This window comes from Phasianus colchicus, chromosome 22 (assembly GCF_987193195.1).
Source record: "Phasianus colchicus chromosome 22, bPhaCol1.hap1.1, whole genome shotgun sequence".
Lineage (NCBI taxonomy): Eukaryota > Metazoa > Chordata > Aves > Galliformes > Phasianidae > Phasianus > Phasianus colchicus.
Window position 1 is genome coordinate 5,894,098 of NC_143457.1, and position 16,192 is coordinate 5,910,289.

General features: G+C 42.9%; 1 long non-coding RNA gene across 5 annotated transcripts in view; it reads right to left on the bottom strand.

Moving 5' to 3' along the window:
- Positions 1 to 16,192, bottom strand: part of LOC149915271 (uncharacterized) — a 110,146-nt gene that overhangs the window by 3,223 nt on the left and 90,731 nt on the right. Inside the window, exon 1 of one of the 5 annotated variants that reach the window (XR_016459442.1) lies at positions 348 to 1,041. The exons of the other annotated variants lie outside the window; for them this stretch is intronic. This is a non-coding gene — a long non-coding RNA (uncharacterized LOC149915271). Of the gene's footprint in view, positions 1 to 347; positions 1,042 to 16,192 lie in introns of those variants that run through there. 5 annotated transcript variants of the gene reach the window in all.

The following is a 16,192-nucleotide window of genomic DNA, read 5'->3' on the forward strand; positions in this document are numbered from 1 at the left end:
ACATGGAGACACGGGTCAATCTTGGCAAAACCCAAAATAATACAAACAATTACTATCTTTTTTTTTTTTTCTTTTTTTTAAATACTAACTTGCTTACATACAGAAACAAAAATGATTAAGAGAAATCCGTAGCTGCTGATTTGCCAGCTTAATGTCACATCGTAAATTAGGTGTTCAGAAGAGGTTTGTGAATTGAGACAGACAGCTGGGGCCACACTGAGAAGAAGTGCATTTTCCAACACCATTAAGTTAGGTGCCTGTCAGTTTCTTAGCAGGCAGCAAGAAATGGAGGTGTCCAGGATACTCCCTCGCCCATGCAAAGCTTTGCTTTCTCTCCATTTCCTCACCTTTCCTGGACTTCTGTCGTCTTTTCCTTTGGCAGTGTGCCTCTGCCCACACAGCTGCAGTTCTAGAGGTAGTGAGGATAGTTTCATCAGTGTATCACTCGAAATATCCACTTGCACACAGTAAGCAGAGCAAGGACACTGCTCTCTAAAATACAGGGCAAAGTCACACGTTCCTAAAGCCACCAATTCCAAACGCATTATACGTATTCAACGAAAGCACTTGGATGGAGGACAAATGGTAAAAATGGCTATGAAATACCAAAACCAGAATTAAACAAGAGCTCAGTGCCGTGTCTTGCTCCTTTCCAACCCCTTATTTGTACCTAACAGATGGAGCAAAGGGAAAACTCTGCACATACAGCAGGGCAGAGGTTTGATAGGGATTTGGGGCAGAAATGAAGACAGCCCTCGTTGCTGCCCATGGTGTCCAAACCATTTTATGTGCTCCCATGTTCATCTGCTGAAAAGATATTAAAGAAATACATCTTGGCACATCTGCAAGGAAGGGATAAAACTTGTAGAAGATGATAGGAACCAGGGAAGCAGTAAAAACCCAGGAGTGTCACAGTTAATGATGATATGTGAGTAATCCAGTTATAAAGGCACTGTCAGTGGGAAGAGAGCACAAATATAATAAAACCCAGCTGTGTGACGTACACTCCAGTGGAATTTTTATTAGATGGCTTATGTGCACTTTAAGTATACCTGACTGCAATGCAAATTCTCACAGACTTGTGTTGGGGGAAAAAAAGCTTCCACAGATCTCTGTGCTGAACTGATTTAGTTGAATTGTTCTGTACAGTATCCGTGGGTTTTCTTGGCTCATCTTTTTGGCTTTACTTTTGTTGTCTGCTGAGTCAGCTCCTTAATCTGGAAGCTTGAGAATTTCACGCTCCTAAATAATTCCCCAGAGCCTATTCTGGCCTGGCGAGCTCAGTCCTCTGGCCTTTCTATCACTTATCACTAATGACTACTCTTGTCTCTCTCATTTGTATGAGCTACAACAACAACCACCACCACCACACAAGCAGGACAAGAAGAAAATACAGAAAAAAGTACTGAACCTACAAAGAGCAAAGGAAAAAAATCAGGCTTACTGCTGCAAAGGTCGGATTTGTTAAAACAAGTAAATTAATAAATAAAATGTGCACGCTTCTGTAAACATCTGCTGGATTAACCTGGCAGGTGGCTGAGCTCCACGCAGTCGTTCACTCACTTCCCCTCTTCCCAGGGGGATGGGGGAAAGAATAATTAAAAATAAATAAATAAAAGTAGAACTCGTGGCTTGAGATAAAATATTTACTAAGACAGAGAAGAGGAAAAGGATAATAGTTAGGACTATATAGATAGATAGATGTGAATGCATGTAGCAAGCGATGCACAAGCACTTGCTCACCACCCCACAACTGATGCCCAGCTACCCCCAAGCAGAGATGAAGTCTCACCCCCTCCAAAGCTCCTTCCACGTGTCAGACACTATGGAACATCCCTTGGGCCACTTTCAGTCAGCCATCCTAACCCTGCACCCTCCCAGCCCCTCGGGCTAAAAAAGCAACTAAAAAACCCCCCCATCTGCAGTGAGCCCCTGCCCATGAACTCCACACTTGATGACTTTCCATAGCTCTCAGTCCTGGATTACTTTCTGCGTACCATGAGTACCAGATCATTTTTAAGCAATAGTTTCATTGCATGCTTAGAAGCAGAACTGGTTGTTGTACCTCTGCTTGCATCACCATAGTTGCTTTCTCTACACTCCATCAGAATAGCACTGGAATGGCATGTTCTGACCTCAAGAAGACACCAGGTTCACATCTGGAAGTGGTGCCATGAGGTTAAACGCCCTGTATGTTAAGTTCTGGACTCCTCTGCACAGACAAGTGCTGCTGATGTTAGGAGGCATGGATGGAATTGCAGGTAAGTGAAAGCGTCCATCCCTCACCTGCCTTGCCCACGATCGAGCTCGCTATAAACAGATTCTTTAAGTTCTGACTCTCACAGTGTATAAAGCTGGGATCCCATGCTGCTTAATTCAATTTGGCAGATAACATTGGTGAAAGGCATTGATTTCTTCCCTCACTGCCTCTTTCTCTTCCATCAATTTTCCCAGATAAGAGGCCTGTGGCTCAGACCCTGCTGGTGACGGATGCCTTGTAATTGCTTTGAATGGATTATCACCAGACATCTAGCAGGCATTTACAGTGCTGCAGCTGTAATCAGAAACAGTCTCACCCATAGAAGGGCTCTGAGGAACAGACAGCTGTTCCTATTGCCTCTGCTTTGTCTCTCTGCTCTTACATCAAGCCTAACTTCCTTTATTTACATTTTTATTACAGTAATATCTAGGATGTCCAATTGAAACCAGCGTCCAGACAGGCTAAGTGCTATTTAAGTCCAAAGAACCTTTCTCTGCATCTGACAAGGAACAGGATGGCTTCAGCTACAGGACAACTGCCTTTCCATTTTTCTGGATCAACAAAATTTTCTGCCTTGCACAACTTAGTATGAAAAATATAAGGAGGAAGTCCCATAACATAGATAGTTTGTTCCAAAACGAAACCTCACATGCTCATAAATAGGCCCTGCACTATGAATATGCCAACGAAGCCTAGCAGAGCTGCGCATGTGGCCTTCCTCAGAGGTGAGGCTGTATGAAAGGCTCCCATCCCTTCCCCTTTCCTTTAGCAAACCGATCACACTTAGCAGGACAAAACCAACGTCATTCCAGCTCACCTTCTGCTTTCTGTTGCTGTTTGGGAGCTGTCAATCTCTACGGCTCCTTCCTCCAGTTCTACACTAAGGGTTCCTATGCTACCTAACAGAAGCTGTGCGTTTTCCTCCTCAAACTAACAGGACTCGGATGCTCTCACTCCCTTTCTCGAGGTGCTTTTTATCAGTGCTTACACCACACTGTCAGCCCTGGTTTTAATTCAGTCGTTCACGCAGGATCATAGTTTAGTCAGTCTGTTGAGGACATTTACATAGAAATGGCATCTTGATAGGAAAGATTTTCATGTTAAGTACAAGCAGTACAAGCTTCACACTTCCAGTCCTTAATTCTAACCAAAAATCAATGCTACTTTGAAACAAGACTCATCTAACACGATGTTCCAGCTGAAAGCTCCCTCTTCTATCTTTGAGAACACCACAAAATCTTTCTTGGAGCAAATTAAGAGTTACTGTCAGTCTGCTACTTGCATCATCAGTGAGAATCCTTCCCTGCATGCTGCACACCTACGTGTCTCACAAAGCACTGATGGGCCCCATTTTAAGTGATACGACTTCCCAGAGCTCCAGTGAATGCCTCCTCATAATCTTTCACTTGTTACATGTTCAGAAGTTGACTAATATATGTATGTATACATGTAAAAAGAGCTTTTTAAAAAAGCATCATGAGACACAACAAGAAATAGGAATATCCTCCACAGTTTTTTGCACCTTAAAGAGGAGAGTGAAGGCAGGGGCAGAGGGGACAGTGGATTTGCTAGCTCACATGCACACATGGGCTGTGGGGCTTGTGCAGCTGGGAGATAATGTGCTTTGCAGGTCACTGGCTCCTAAACAGCGTGTTATCTCTGTGTAACACACACCTTGTTGTGTCTCACCGCTTAATTACAGCTGATATGCAGGCTGTAATATTGCTTATCATTAGCTGGAGGATGACAATTACCTTTTCAGATTAAACTATTTTCTTTTTTTCTTCAGCCAAGTCTCTGTCTGACACTTCCTTAGCCCAAGAAAAGATTTGCACAAGCAGAACAAATCCATGTACTAATTGGCTATGTGCTCCTCATAATGATGTATAATTTAGGAAGCATGCATTATGAACATCACCAACAGTACTCAACACTGCACAGAGCCTGCATGTAAACCCAGAGGGTCAACTAGTTAGCTGCAACTGCCCCAAAAACCTCAGACAGCAAAAAGGCAACCAAGTGCTGTGATCTTCTACACAAAAAAAGCTCCAGCCTGGTGACTGCCAACGGCTGTCACAGAGCTGTCCTTCCCATTACCATCACCTTTCAATGCACTTTCCATGCCAGCAGCTTTGCCCTCTCTTCTTCATTCAACCCTGCATCCTAAGAAGGCTTGGAGGTGTTTTAGATGAATCTGTCTTGTAGGCAGAGCAGCAGTTGCATGCATCCGTCCTCTTCCACCTGCATTATCGTGCACTGCACAAATCTGGGACTTACTTCAGAACACTGAGGCAGACTTAGTTTGAAAACAGCATTCCATACGTCCTAACGTGGTGGGTTTTTTGGTTTTTGGGGTTTCAGAGATGGACATAGTTCAGAGATGGGGAAGTAGCTTGAGAGTGGGCCGTAAAAGGATCAGCTAAAAGTGGTGAGTCTGCTCCAGCTGAACTGTCATTAAGTAGTTACACCTTTTCCAAGAAACAGAGAAGTGTTACTGCACATGAACTACGCTCAAAAATTGCTCATAAATACTCTGCACTAAAATCCACAAGGGCCCGAAAGGAGATTTAACTACTGATTGCCACAATAAAACTTAAAGACTGAATAAGAACTGTTTCTATACCCCTACTAATCATTTATGAGAATCCCTCAGAGCAAAGCCTTCAGCTCCCGAGCGTAAGTGCCATAACACACAGTTGTGATGACTCAGTGTCAGAGGTCAATGGTTTAAATCTCCTGTCCTGTAGTTTGTCAACTCCTGTTTATCCTATCCAGCACAGCACAAGGCTCTACAGCATATAAATCTTCCAAAAACGTGTTTTGATCTTTCACCTACAGTAGATTAAAAATAGCCCAGAGCGAAAGCTTTCAGCGTTTTGTCATAGCAATTTCTGTGTCAAAAAAATGATGGATAGCTACGTGGAAAAAGGATGAACCAACCCAGAGGTGGTGTAACGAAGGAGTCTGAATTACATCTCCAAGAAGGAAGAGTTTTACTCACGGTGGAAACCCCCACCCAGCTCACCCCACTGGGCCTACGTGCTGCAGCATGGGACACGTCATCATAGCCATCCTGGGACGCTGCCTTCCTCCTGCACGTGTCTCTTTCAAACCTCATAGCAGTTCTGGGAGCTCAGGTAGGAGCCCTGAGTTATGTTTTGGACTTCATAATCTTCTAGCGTGGCTTCAGCAGAAAGCCCTTTACGTTTTATTAAACAAAAGATAAATTTAAAGGTGCTAATTTCCCCATTTTTCCATTAAATCAATTATTGGTTTAATAAAACTGTTATCACTGTACATCATGCTCTGCTTGTACCTGTAGATCACCACAGCCGCAGCTACCAAAGTGAAAAAGATCTCCCAAGTATTTGCAGATGCCTCCCTGTTCGTTCAGAATGATACACACTCTCCTAACAGCTTATAAAGAATGTAACATCTGTTTACCAGACACCTTTATGACATCCTACCACTCGGAGCAGCGTGCTAAGATTTAAGGAATTACCGTGCTAAATCTCACACAGGTGCTAAATTAATGGCACCAAGGAACACAGAATTGCTGACAATCTCTTCTTTCTTCCTGGTCCCCATCCTCTCAGGATTCCACAGCAAAACAATCCAGATACTTATTAAGTGTAAACCCATCAGTGGGGAAAAAAATAGTAATTCTGGCAGCTCTCTAGATCTCATAGATTCAGTGATGCCCAGAACATCCAGGCTGACTCTCAGAAGTCACTTAGACTGAAAGAGGTGCCTTTCAAACACAACCAACAAACAAAAACAACAAAACACACAAAAGCAAGAATAAACCAAACTAAAGCCAACTAAGTTTTGCACCAAAGCTTTCTAGAAATGCTTGCGAAGCTGCAGGACTGCATATTCTCACCAACAATTCAAGTCCCAACTCTTGAGTGTTCCAGAAAGCCTGTGCTTTCACTTCAGATTCAACTCAGATCCTGTTTTGTTAGAATCTGAAGAGACACAATGCATCATGATTGGATCTATAGAAGGAAAAGAGCCCATGACCAGCTAACACAAACACCAGGATGCTGGGGGTTTAACTGAGTACTGCAGAATCCTTCTGCCCCTCAGAGCTTTGCTGTTGGATGGATGGAGCATAGGCCCTTCCAGTCCCAGACAACAGTGGCACAGATTCCTATCTGGTATTGAAGAGTTTTCTGGCTGATGTAACCACGTAAGAAACTGTCTGTCATCCAGAAAGCTGCAGTTTCACATACACAGCAGTGAGAGAGAACACATGGGTAAAAGGTACAGCTGCTAAACTTCACACCAGAAGCCAATCCAAATGGAGGAAACGTGGGAGCTCCAAGCCAGACACAAAAGCATCATTAAATGCAAGATGAAAGAGAAGAATAAAGTAAAACGTGTTTATCACAACTAAGCTACAGATATTTGTATTTTCTGTCACTCATATTTGCTATATTTTTGAGTTGAGTAGAATTTAGAGGATCAAACACAGTATGAAGTTCAGACCCAGCCTCAAATGATGCATAATCTAGATAGTTATGTCACACCAAGTGGTTGGACAAGGAAAGGCAGTGAGATAGTGAGGAACTGATCCTCCCAATGCCACATCACACAGCGATGTGTGTAACCATGCAGTGCCTCCCAGCACTGAGGCAGGCAGCACTCAAATAACAGCAACTCATCTGTGCTCCCCAGATAAATCCCATCTGTATCAGAGACCAAAGGGCTCTGACAAGTTCTAGATAACGTGCAGCAAATTGCCCAAGTGCAAAGGGAGACAATTTCCTGCTCAGGTCAGAGAGCCAGACAGTGTCCTCAGCTCCATGCTACGTCATGAGAATGGAGAGGATCTCAGTAACAGCTCAGAGCCCATCTCTGCTCTGCCAGCCTGCGCTCAGTCACACAGAGCACCCATTTATAAGCAGTTTATATGGAGGCAATAAACTATTTGCAGATGTCATAAACATTTTACAGGTCGGGGTACTCAACATGCTAGGGTTAATAATTATTTACTAAAGCAACTATTAATCATTTACAAAACGTCTATGAATTGAAATTCTGTATAATGCATCACTACGTGTAACGGCTGTTATCTGGGTGACCACACTGGAGATCGGTCCAAGGATCCCTGCAGCTCAAAGATTAACCACATTTCTAAGGCAGAAACAGCTACAAGCCCCCGAAGGGCCTGTGACAGGCTCACACCCTCCATGATTCAAAGGACTGCAGACCAATACTGTGAAGCCACGACTCCTTACTGAACGAACCAAAGCATTAGTTCGTTTTGATTCACTGTAACCATAGCCAATGTTCCAGCACTATTTTTCCCCTTCTTCCCCCTGTCTTCCCCAAAACATTCTCGCTTGCAAATTGGATGAAAAAACAGTGAAATCTTCCCCTCCTGGGGCTGCAATGTCTGTCACCTCTGCAAGCACACACACAAGGATTGCACTGTTGCTGTCAGCTTCAGTTACATCAGTGATTAGAGAAATATCGAGCAACTCAGGTTGGAGGGCAAGAGAATAGGAGACCCACTTGCTCCTTCCACTAAATACATGCCTTGGTAGCTAATTGCAGTCGTATTACCACTAAATGGGATGCTTCACTTAAGTACGTGCTCAAACCCTTTCCTGAATGAAGACTGTGTTAACCTGTGGGACAGACTAAACTACAACGTAACCCTGGAAAGACAAGAATAGAGTCCAGGGTGCGTCTGTGCAGTCTGATAAGTGCTAATCTGATAAAGTCTCAGCCACACAGACAGCATGCGTCAATGAAGGCAGCGCAGCCAGTGGATACGACATGGATGCTGCTGATCTGCCTGACAACAAATGGAAACTCATTCAAAGAACTTTGCGCTTTTGAGATTAAAGTTGAGGAGGCCTTGGAGGGCAGACACATGAGATGAAGTTATCAGGATGACAAGCAGGGTTAACACCACCACCACCTCTTTATCTTTTAATTGCCAACATAATAAAGTCGTAGACCTTCAAGATATACAGATGCCTTACTCTGATTTAAATCATTGGGCAGTAAAGCATCTCTGAAAATCCTGATCCTCGTGGCACTGATTTTAAAGTGCAATCAAATTTATTATGCAGTACCAGTGCTTGAGATGACACTTTCCTTTTCCACTCAGCATGACAGCAGAGTAGGAACACACACACATCCACTTTCTGTATACCAACAACCTACGTCAAACTTGGCTCATCAGATGGCTTACCAACAATAAGGTGAACCACAGGTCTGTGGTGATGCTGATCTCAATCTGCTCCTGCACTGGTGGGTTGCTACCGCAGTCTGGTGGAAAGCACCATGTCAGGGCAGCCACCTTCCAGCTGCTCTTTGCTGCATCCACTGGTTATGCGCTTTGACCTCATGGCAAATGCACGACTGACCTGTGAGATATAAAGCTTCCCGTTTTGAGAGCTGAAAAAAAGGTGATATTGACCACGTCTCCGTCAGTTCAGTCAGCAGGTGCCCAGGATACACCTCTGACAGATACCAGGTTCAAGAAGGGCAGCAGCTCAGAGTGGCCCAAAAACAAAGCAGACCTTTGTCCACTCCCCGTGTGCAGAACAACCAAGGCTCTCCAGCTGACTCAGTGGCAGCTCAGGGACCCAACGCTTTCGAAACTAATACTCAAGGTCTCTCTAAATTAAGTCATTGATGATTAGTTCTGAAATTTCAAACAAGAATATTTCCCTTCTCAGATGTCTCAGGGCAAGAGGAAATTTAAAATAACTGTTTCTTCTTCCTGTCTCTTGAACACTTGGTCTGTAATGAAGTCCAAACCCTACAGCAAGGCTGAGTTCTCACCTAACAAAATAGAGCAAGGGCCAGTTTCATTTCCCCCCAACACCAAAATGCTTGAATTCCCTGCTTAACAGAAGAGTTGTGACTCTGAGCTAGACTCAGTGGTTTCAGTTCGCAGGGGGTTTGTTTCCCACAGCTGCTCTTCAGCCAAGCTGTGAACGAAGCTGAAAATTCATTTGAAAAACCTTCTATGGTTTCTCATGCTTTCACAATTACATTATAGCTCTTTCCTCAACATTTACCACCCCCTGCAGGGAATTCCCCAACATATGGGTAAAATTTACCAGGCAGGCTTATAAAACACTTGACAAGTATTTTATCTCAAACAATGCAAAAATTTGCTTACAAATAAATCTGGGAAATTCTCTTTGATGAGCCCTGGATTCTGTTGTGGAAGCACGGAGGCTTGATGTCCTGTTCTGTGGGCTGACCTGGAGCCCAACAAAGCAACTGGAAGGGACTGCATGGATATTGATGGGCTCTGAATTCTGTAGCTGCTAATGCCTCTCCCTTTGCCTGTGACTCAGTAGGAAAATCCTGTGAGAGCCTGGGTGAGGACAACACCCCATCCATGACCAGAAACATGGCTGGGGACTTTGTACAAAACATCAGCTGAGCCATGCCGAGGGCAAGAGTTGTTGTCTATCAGATAAGAACAGGCTTTGCAGGTCTCAGTGCAGGGTCAGTCTCAACTCTTTACCAATTTCATTTGTACCAGTCCTCAACTGATTGCTGAGGCCACAATACTGCACATCAGAGTAACAGTCCCCATGGAAACCAGCAAACTGGCACCTGCTTGATGTCTTGTTTTAAAGGAGCTGCAAAGCTGCTTGCAGTCAGGAAGGAAAACCTGCAAACGTGAAGCTCCCATCATTAGAGCATTTATATCTTCCATGTCTCAATTACACATTTCACACTGCAGCTCTGCCCTATTACTGAGACACTGTACACTCTAAATGCCCAGGTGCTCAGCAGAATCACTTGGGCCCATTTACAACCCCTTGGCTGTTAAAGATGTTGTCAGAAAGTAACGCAGAGCCAACACCTGAATTCCCATCCTGGAACCCAAAAGTACTCATTTCTGAGCCCCACTGACAAATCAACTGAATTTGTTATTTGATGCCTGTGATCTATGTCAGAAGTGCCTGAATTTTACATCAGCCACTATTCCTGGACCCTCAAATAGATAAGAATGCATCCACAGTATTTCTTTAGTTGGATTACCTCTTTAAACCATACTATTCCGGGGTGGGAACTTCCTACTACATACAAAAGCTGTCCTAAAGTACATCTTTGATCCTTCTTTACAGCCAATACAACATAATGAAAACAGTTCAGAAGTTTATAACATATTGACACACACTGCTGCATAAAGTTCATGCCCATAAACACCATTTTTAATTGATATATTCTGTCTGATCAAAGGAAATCACTGAACATGGTATCAGCTACAGTGACACACACTGGAGAGTAATTTCAAACAAACATCATGTAAACAACTTTCTGGAATGTGCTCAGTGGTACCAGCACGTTCCTTAAAAAGATGACACACAAAAAGGGGTGGGGGGGGAGGGGAGACAGCCAGATTTTAATTTGGTGTAACAGATACTTACTAATAAATGAAATGTGTGTGCAAATGCTCCCAAACATTAAGGGCAGCTGAAGAGAATGGCTCCTGTCTGTATCAGAAAGCTCTCTAACACAGGGTGCCTGCAGATAAGCTGCTTTTTGGGAATGGTTTCCCACTCCAACCCATACCTGGGAACAGTTCAGAAAAACATTAGCTGGCATGGGCCAAAGCTCTGCCAAGAAGCATTCCATTGCTTCAGTAGTGTAGTATCATATTCCGCATTTGAAGAGCATTCCTGGGAACATTCCCAGGCATCCCTGATTTTACTAGCATGGACACAGTCTAAGATTTCCAGATGCTTACTAGAATAACGTTTTGCTACTTGGACATTATCTTCTGAACAAAGAACCCAATGCAAAATAAAAACGAAAGGCCTTAATTATGGCAGAAATGAACGTTACAGTTAACAATATTGCCAAAAAGGGATTTTTGGTCCAGTTTGGAACACGCGCATTTCTCACTTGCCAGAAAGCTGTATGTTCATCAGACAGCTATTTGACACCCTCATGCGATGCACTATTATTCTGGAATGAACAATGACAACCACAGTACTTAAGAAAGACAGCTTGTAGATGAAATGCAAACACCACTGGCAGAAGATTTTAACTCTGGAATTTAAAAGAGATCTTAAAGCCTGAATTAATACGAACTACGATGAAGAACGTCAAGTGTCTCTGCTAGTGAAAGCACAACCACAGCAATGCTTCCTGCCCACAGGTCTGAGGCTTCTCTTTTCCTCCTTTTCACCTCTCTCATCCTCTTTGTCTCTTTTGATCAGTGCAACAAAGGTGCAATTTTAACACATTGAGACAAACCAATTCTAGCTGCCACGCAGATACATCTTAGGTTAGTAACAAAAAAAGTTCCATTAAATCACCATAATAAAAACCATCAGCGATGTTCAGAAATGCAAACAGTATGTTTTCCTTTACCAGTGATTCCTTGCAAAGCAGCACCATGCGTTTGGACTGATGTCATCCTCTTTTCCTGGGGACAGCATGCTGGCAGGTCCCTGAGGCAGGATATTAGGTGAGACAAACCTTTTGCCTGACCCAGAACAGCGGCTCCTATCTTGATTTAATTTAGTCAGCATAGAGAGCAACATGCGTTAAATGACCTAAAACTAATACCAACCATCAGGACAGGTGAACCAGGGCTTGGCACCATGACAACAACAGCCTTAGAGGGATTTTAAACTACTGACTGAACCGAACACGGAGTGGAGAAAAAGCTGTGCCAGACGTCACAGGATAAATCCACAGCCATCCCTGCCATATCAAAGTTTGTGCAGCCCCAGTCCGGCACTTTCTCAACTCATTCATGTGGGAAAGCACTGCCAACCTCAAGTTATTCAAAATCTTTAGTCAGACTGTGAAACGCTTTCGATTCAGAAAAATAATTTTTTTTTTAAATAACTGAAAGATCTTGAGAGTCATTTGAAACAAGAAAATGAATTTTTCATTTGCTTCCTCTGATTTCCAGTTCCTGGCGTGCTTGTGTTTTCAAGGATTTTCTTCTCTAACCTCAGAAGCCATAGGAGCTCAGTGTTTGGAGAGGGAAAGCCAAAGGACCTGTGTCACGACTGCAGAGATGGGCAGGAAGAAAAATCCCAAGTGTCACAAAGCTAAAAATCAGAGTTGGCAAAATACCTCAGATCTGAAGAGGTGAAGAAATATGAATGGCACTAGACGGACTTGAACAGCTGTACATACTTCAGCCCAAGATTTCAAATTTTCTGTCAAAATATTATACTGAAGAACTAACATTCTCCATGGAAAGCAGATATTTTTGGTGAAAATGCTATTTTATCAAAACTCCACTTTTCCATTAAACACAGTTTTGACAGAAAATTTTCAGCTATCCTTATTCAGTGTTATGCTCCGTAGTTGAAAACGTTAGCAGCTTTTTTAGGCTGTCTCTACAACTGCAAAGATTTATAGGGTCTTGGCAAAGATGGCTAACAGGAAAAAAGGCTGATCTAACCACTACTACCTTCATATTACACATGTTCCTGAACATTATTTTTACTTGGGTTTAGTAGTATACATGATAGTGACAAAGCACAGCAACGCTACTTCAACAAAGTAGTATTTCCTTCTGTGTTGCTGTTTTTTTTATTATTATTATTACTCCTAAATAGTACTAACAGGATATCCCTCTTCTCCTAGTAAAGCATTGGAGATCTTCACTTGGTTCAGCATGCTAGGGGATGCTTTCTCACCTGGTCAGACCTGACACAGCTCGGTGAGCTGATCTGGGGAGCTCTGCAGGTGGAGTTTGCACCTTCCTCAAACCCTGAAGAGAAGCATTCAGGACAGCACAGTGCAGGATGTCTGCTGGCACAACGCAGCACTCCCTAGGCTGTGCTCTGAAGGCAGGCTGGCCGCTGCTTGCGTTGTACTACTGTTCAAATTGAAGTAAAACTGAAAGAAACACCACCAAAAAAAAAAAACAAAAACCCAAAAAACAAAAAACTGGGATCAGGGGGCACAAAACAGAGGTATTTGGAAAATCAGAAACACGCTTTTATAGAAAAGGAGTGAGAAGTCTAGAGAATTTCTATTATATTTTACAAACTCTTAAGATTTTCAGAATCTCTTTACGAGATGTTGGGGCTCTGCAGTGTCCATCCCTACCTGCTAAACTTTGCCTAACCTGGAAAGTACTTAGGAACAAGGTAGATCTCATTAGCAACAAGGCGAAACAGAAGCTGCAGTGATGACCTTCACACAGACCTCAGACAACACAGCAATGATTAACAGGCAGAGGCCTGGGGGACAGACCTTCCATCCTCAGCACTCCAGGTGGGCCACTTCTGCTGCACAGAAATAAAGTGTTGGGATGTCAGCTTGTGTAAATCAGAGCTTCTCCAAGTGCAGTCAGTGGGCTGCACTCATAACTGCTGTGAACTAGCAAAACATCATTAGGGTCAGCGGAGTCACAGTGTTATAACCACCTGAAAAGCTGACCTGAATTTTGCTGCCAATATTAGAGCACGTATTACTCATGTCCCTCCTTCACCTTCATCCTCTACTCAAAGAAACTCACTGGGTCATAATTATTAGCAACCAGTCGCTGTATGACAAAAGACAGTCTATTTTAACCTGGCGATCACTAATGCAACACATTTGCAAGATAAGCACGTGGTAGCAAAAGCAAGGCATAAGCCATATACACAACGCTTCAGACCTAAGAAAAACCACTACATGTACTCCAGAATTCAGATCTACTGAATGTAGATCTGAAAAAAGCAATGCCTCCGTATAATGTCACCCTCCAACCAGATTAACTCAAAAATGATGCAGAGGAACAACTGCTTCCAAATCAGATGTGTAGACACGTACACACAGAGACATACATACACTTTTTGCTAATTGTCTCCATGGAACCTCTAAATATCCACTGACATTATTATAAATCCTTCCTTCCTGCAAGCCAGCATTCCCCAGCCCGTTCCATCTCTCACTTCCCCCACAAAAATGACAGACTGACTCTAATCTCCCACCTGCATAAATCTCCTACAGACAACCACAAATATTTTAGCTATGCTGATTTATGGAAGCAAGAGCAAGACTAAACCAGGAGATATATCCTCCATGCACAATGACTGATGGCTTGCTGCAAATCTTTCCATTTAAAGCACTGTCACTTTTGCAGTTCCGTAGAGAGAGAGAAGAGAGGAATAAAATAACACTCAATAATGCAACTTATGGCAGCTCCTGGGGAAAAAAAAGAAAAGAAAAGAAAAAAGCATTCGTGCAATCTGATTTCTTCCAAGTTTTCCTGCATAAAATCCTTGCTTCTAATTGAAGAAACTCTGCTGGAGAGAAGATGTGAAAACAGCTGCAAGACCCCCAAGCTTTCTGCCTCTCCCCCCTCCTCCAGAAACCCCATTTTCTGACTTTAACTGACTGCAGCAGTCTTGATTTACAGCACATGGGAAGATGACCTCTTAACCATTGCTGTGCTCACGGATGTTGCCCACTTCAGTATCCATGGATGGAAAGCACAGATGATTTCAGAATTCTAGAAAAGTTAATGGCAAGAACCTTCCTGAATTCAGCAGATTAAGCTCTGACGACCACGAGGTGCAGGCAGTAAAGAAATACATAGCTTTACTCTGACAAGACCAGGTCCACTGAACTTCCTTGTGTCACACAAGCAGAAAAGACACAAACTGCCCAAGAAACCTGTAAGCATTTGGCTCAGTGTTCTCATGCTGTGTAAGAGCCCCAAGGAGAGGTTCAGAAGAGACTGAATTCACTTAGCTACTTTAAGTTGTTTCCCTTTAGTGTTTCACACCAGAACATCAACAGGGACAAGTCGTGCTGTTGTGGCATCACATCATCAGCCCTCTGCTGAGTGCTGGTAGTTGCACTTTCAAAGAAGTGGGCTGTGGTCTAACCTGAAGTTAGGGAGCAAATAACAGGGCTTCTGTGTTCCTGCCTCCACTTTCCTAGCACCTTTTCCTCTTCAGCAGGCTAAGCTCCCCATGCACGTTTGCCAGAAACCCCAATTTCACCTGCTATCACAAGCACTCGGTGGTAATGTCCGAGCAGACAGCTGTGTGCTTCCTGTTCCATCGTGACTAATTGACTGCTATGGAAGACCTTACAGCCTGACCACAGACCATACTACTTCTAGTGAAATATTTAAGTGATTCACCAACGTTTTGCTGGGAACAAACCATCTATCTTATCACTTTGATTTCAAGATACTAGCTGAAAAAAAAAAAAAATAAGGGCAAAAAGAAAAGAGGAATAGTACTGCTGGTTAAAAAGAAAAGCAATGGATATTTTCTTTCTTTGGAATGGAAAGCAACACATGCATATCTGAAATGTGACGGTTATTTTAGGGCCTGTTACATGCTCTACATGGTCTATTATATAGAAATTGGGACTAAATATCCTCTCCATCTCTGTGAATAATCACTTCCGTTCTTTGGGTCTTAACTTCCTCAGTCAGTAAAATGGAGAAGATTTTATATCCCCTCCTTAAAAATGCATGCAATGACAAACCTTTATGTAATAGCTAATTTTGCTATATCGTTAATAAAGGAGGAGACCAGCTGCTGAGTATCTCGGGACACATTCCCATCCGTATCAGTGACAAAGTTGCACATGCTTCTTTAGGGTTCTCATCCAACACTCAGGACTGAAACTTGGGAATACCTGTTTTCCCAGGAAAATCAGTTTCCTCTTCACTATGAGTAAAGATGAAACAAAACAGCAGTAACACTTCGCTTTAACCAGCTTAAAAATCCAACTCAAAGACATGAAAGCCAAGTCCTTATTTAAAAGGGAACAAAAAAAATGGCAGTGGCAGATGCTCCACGAAGGCCCCAGGATGTAACTGCACAAGGATTTTGCTTCTGTAGCTTCTGATGCTTTGGGTTGTTTGCTTAAAATGGACAAACAATGCTATTAAGCAGGATCTGAATTTAAAACAAACAAACAAACAAAAAAACTGTGCAAAAAAAAGTGTAAAAAAGGTAAATCAGG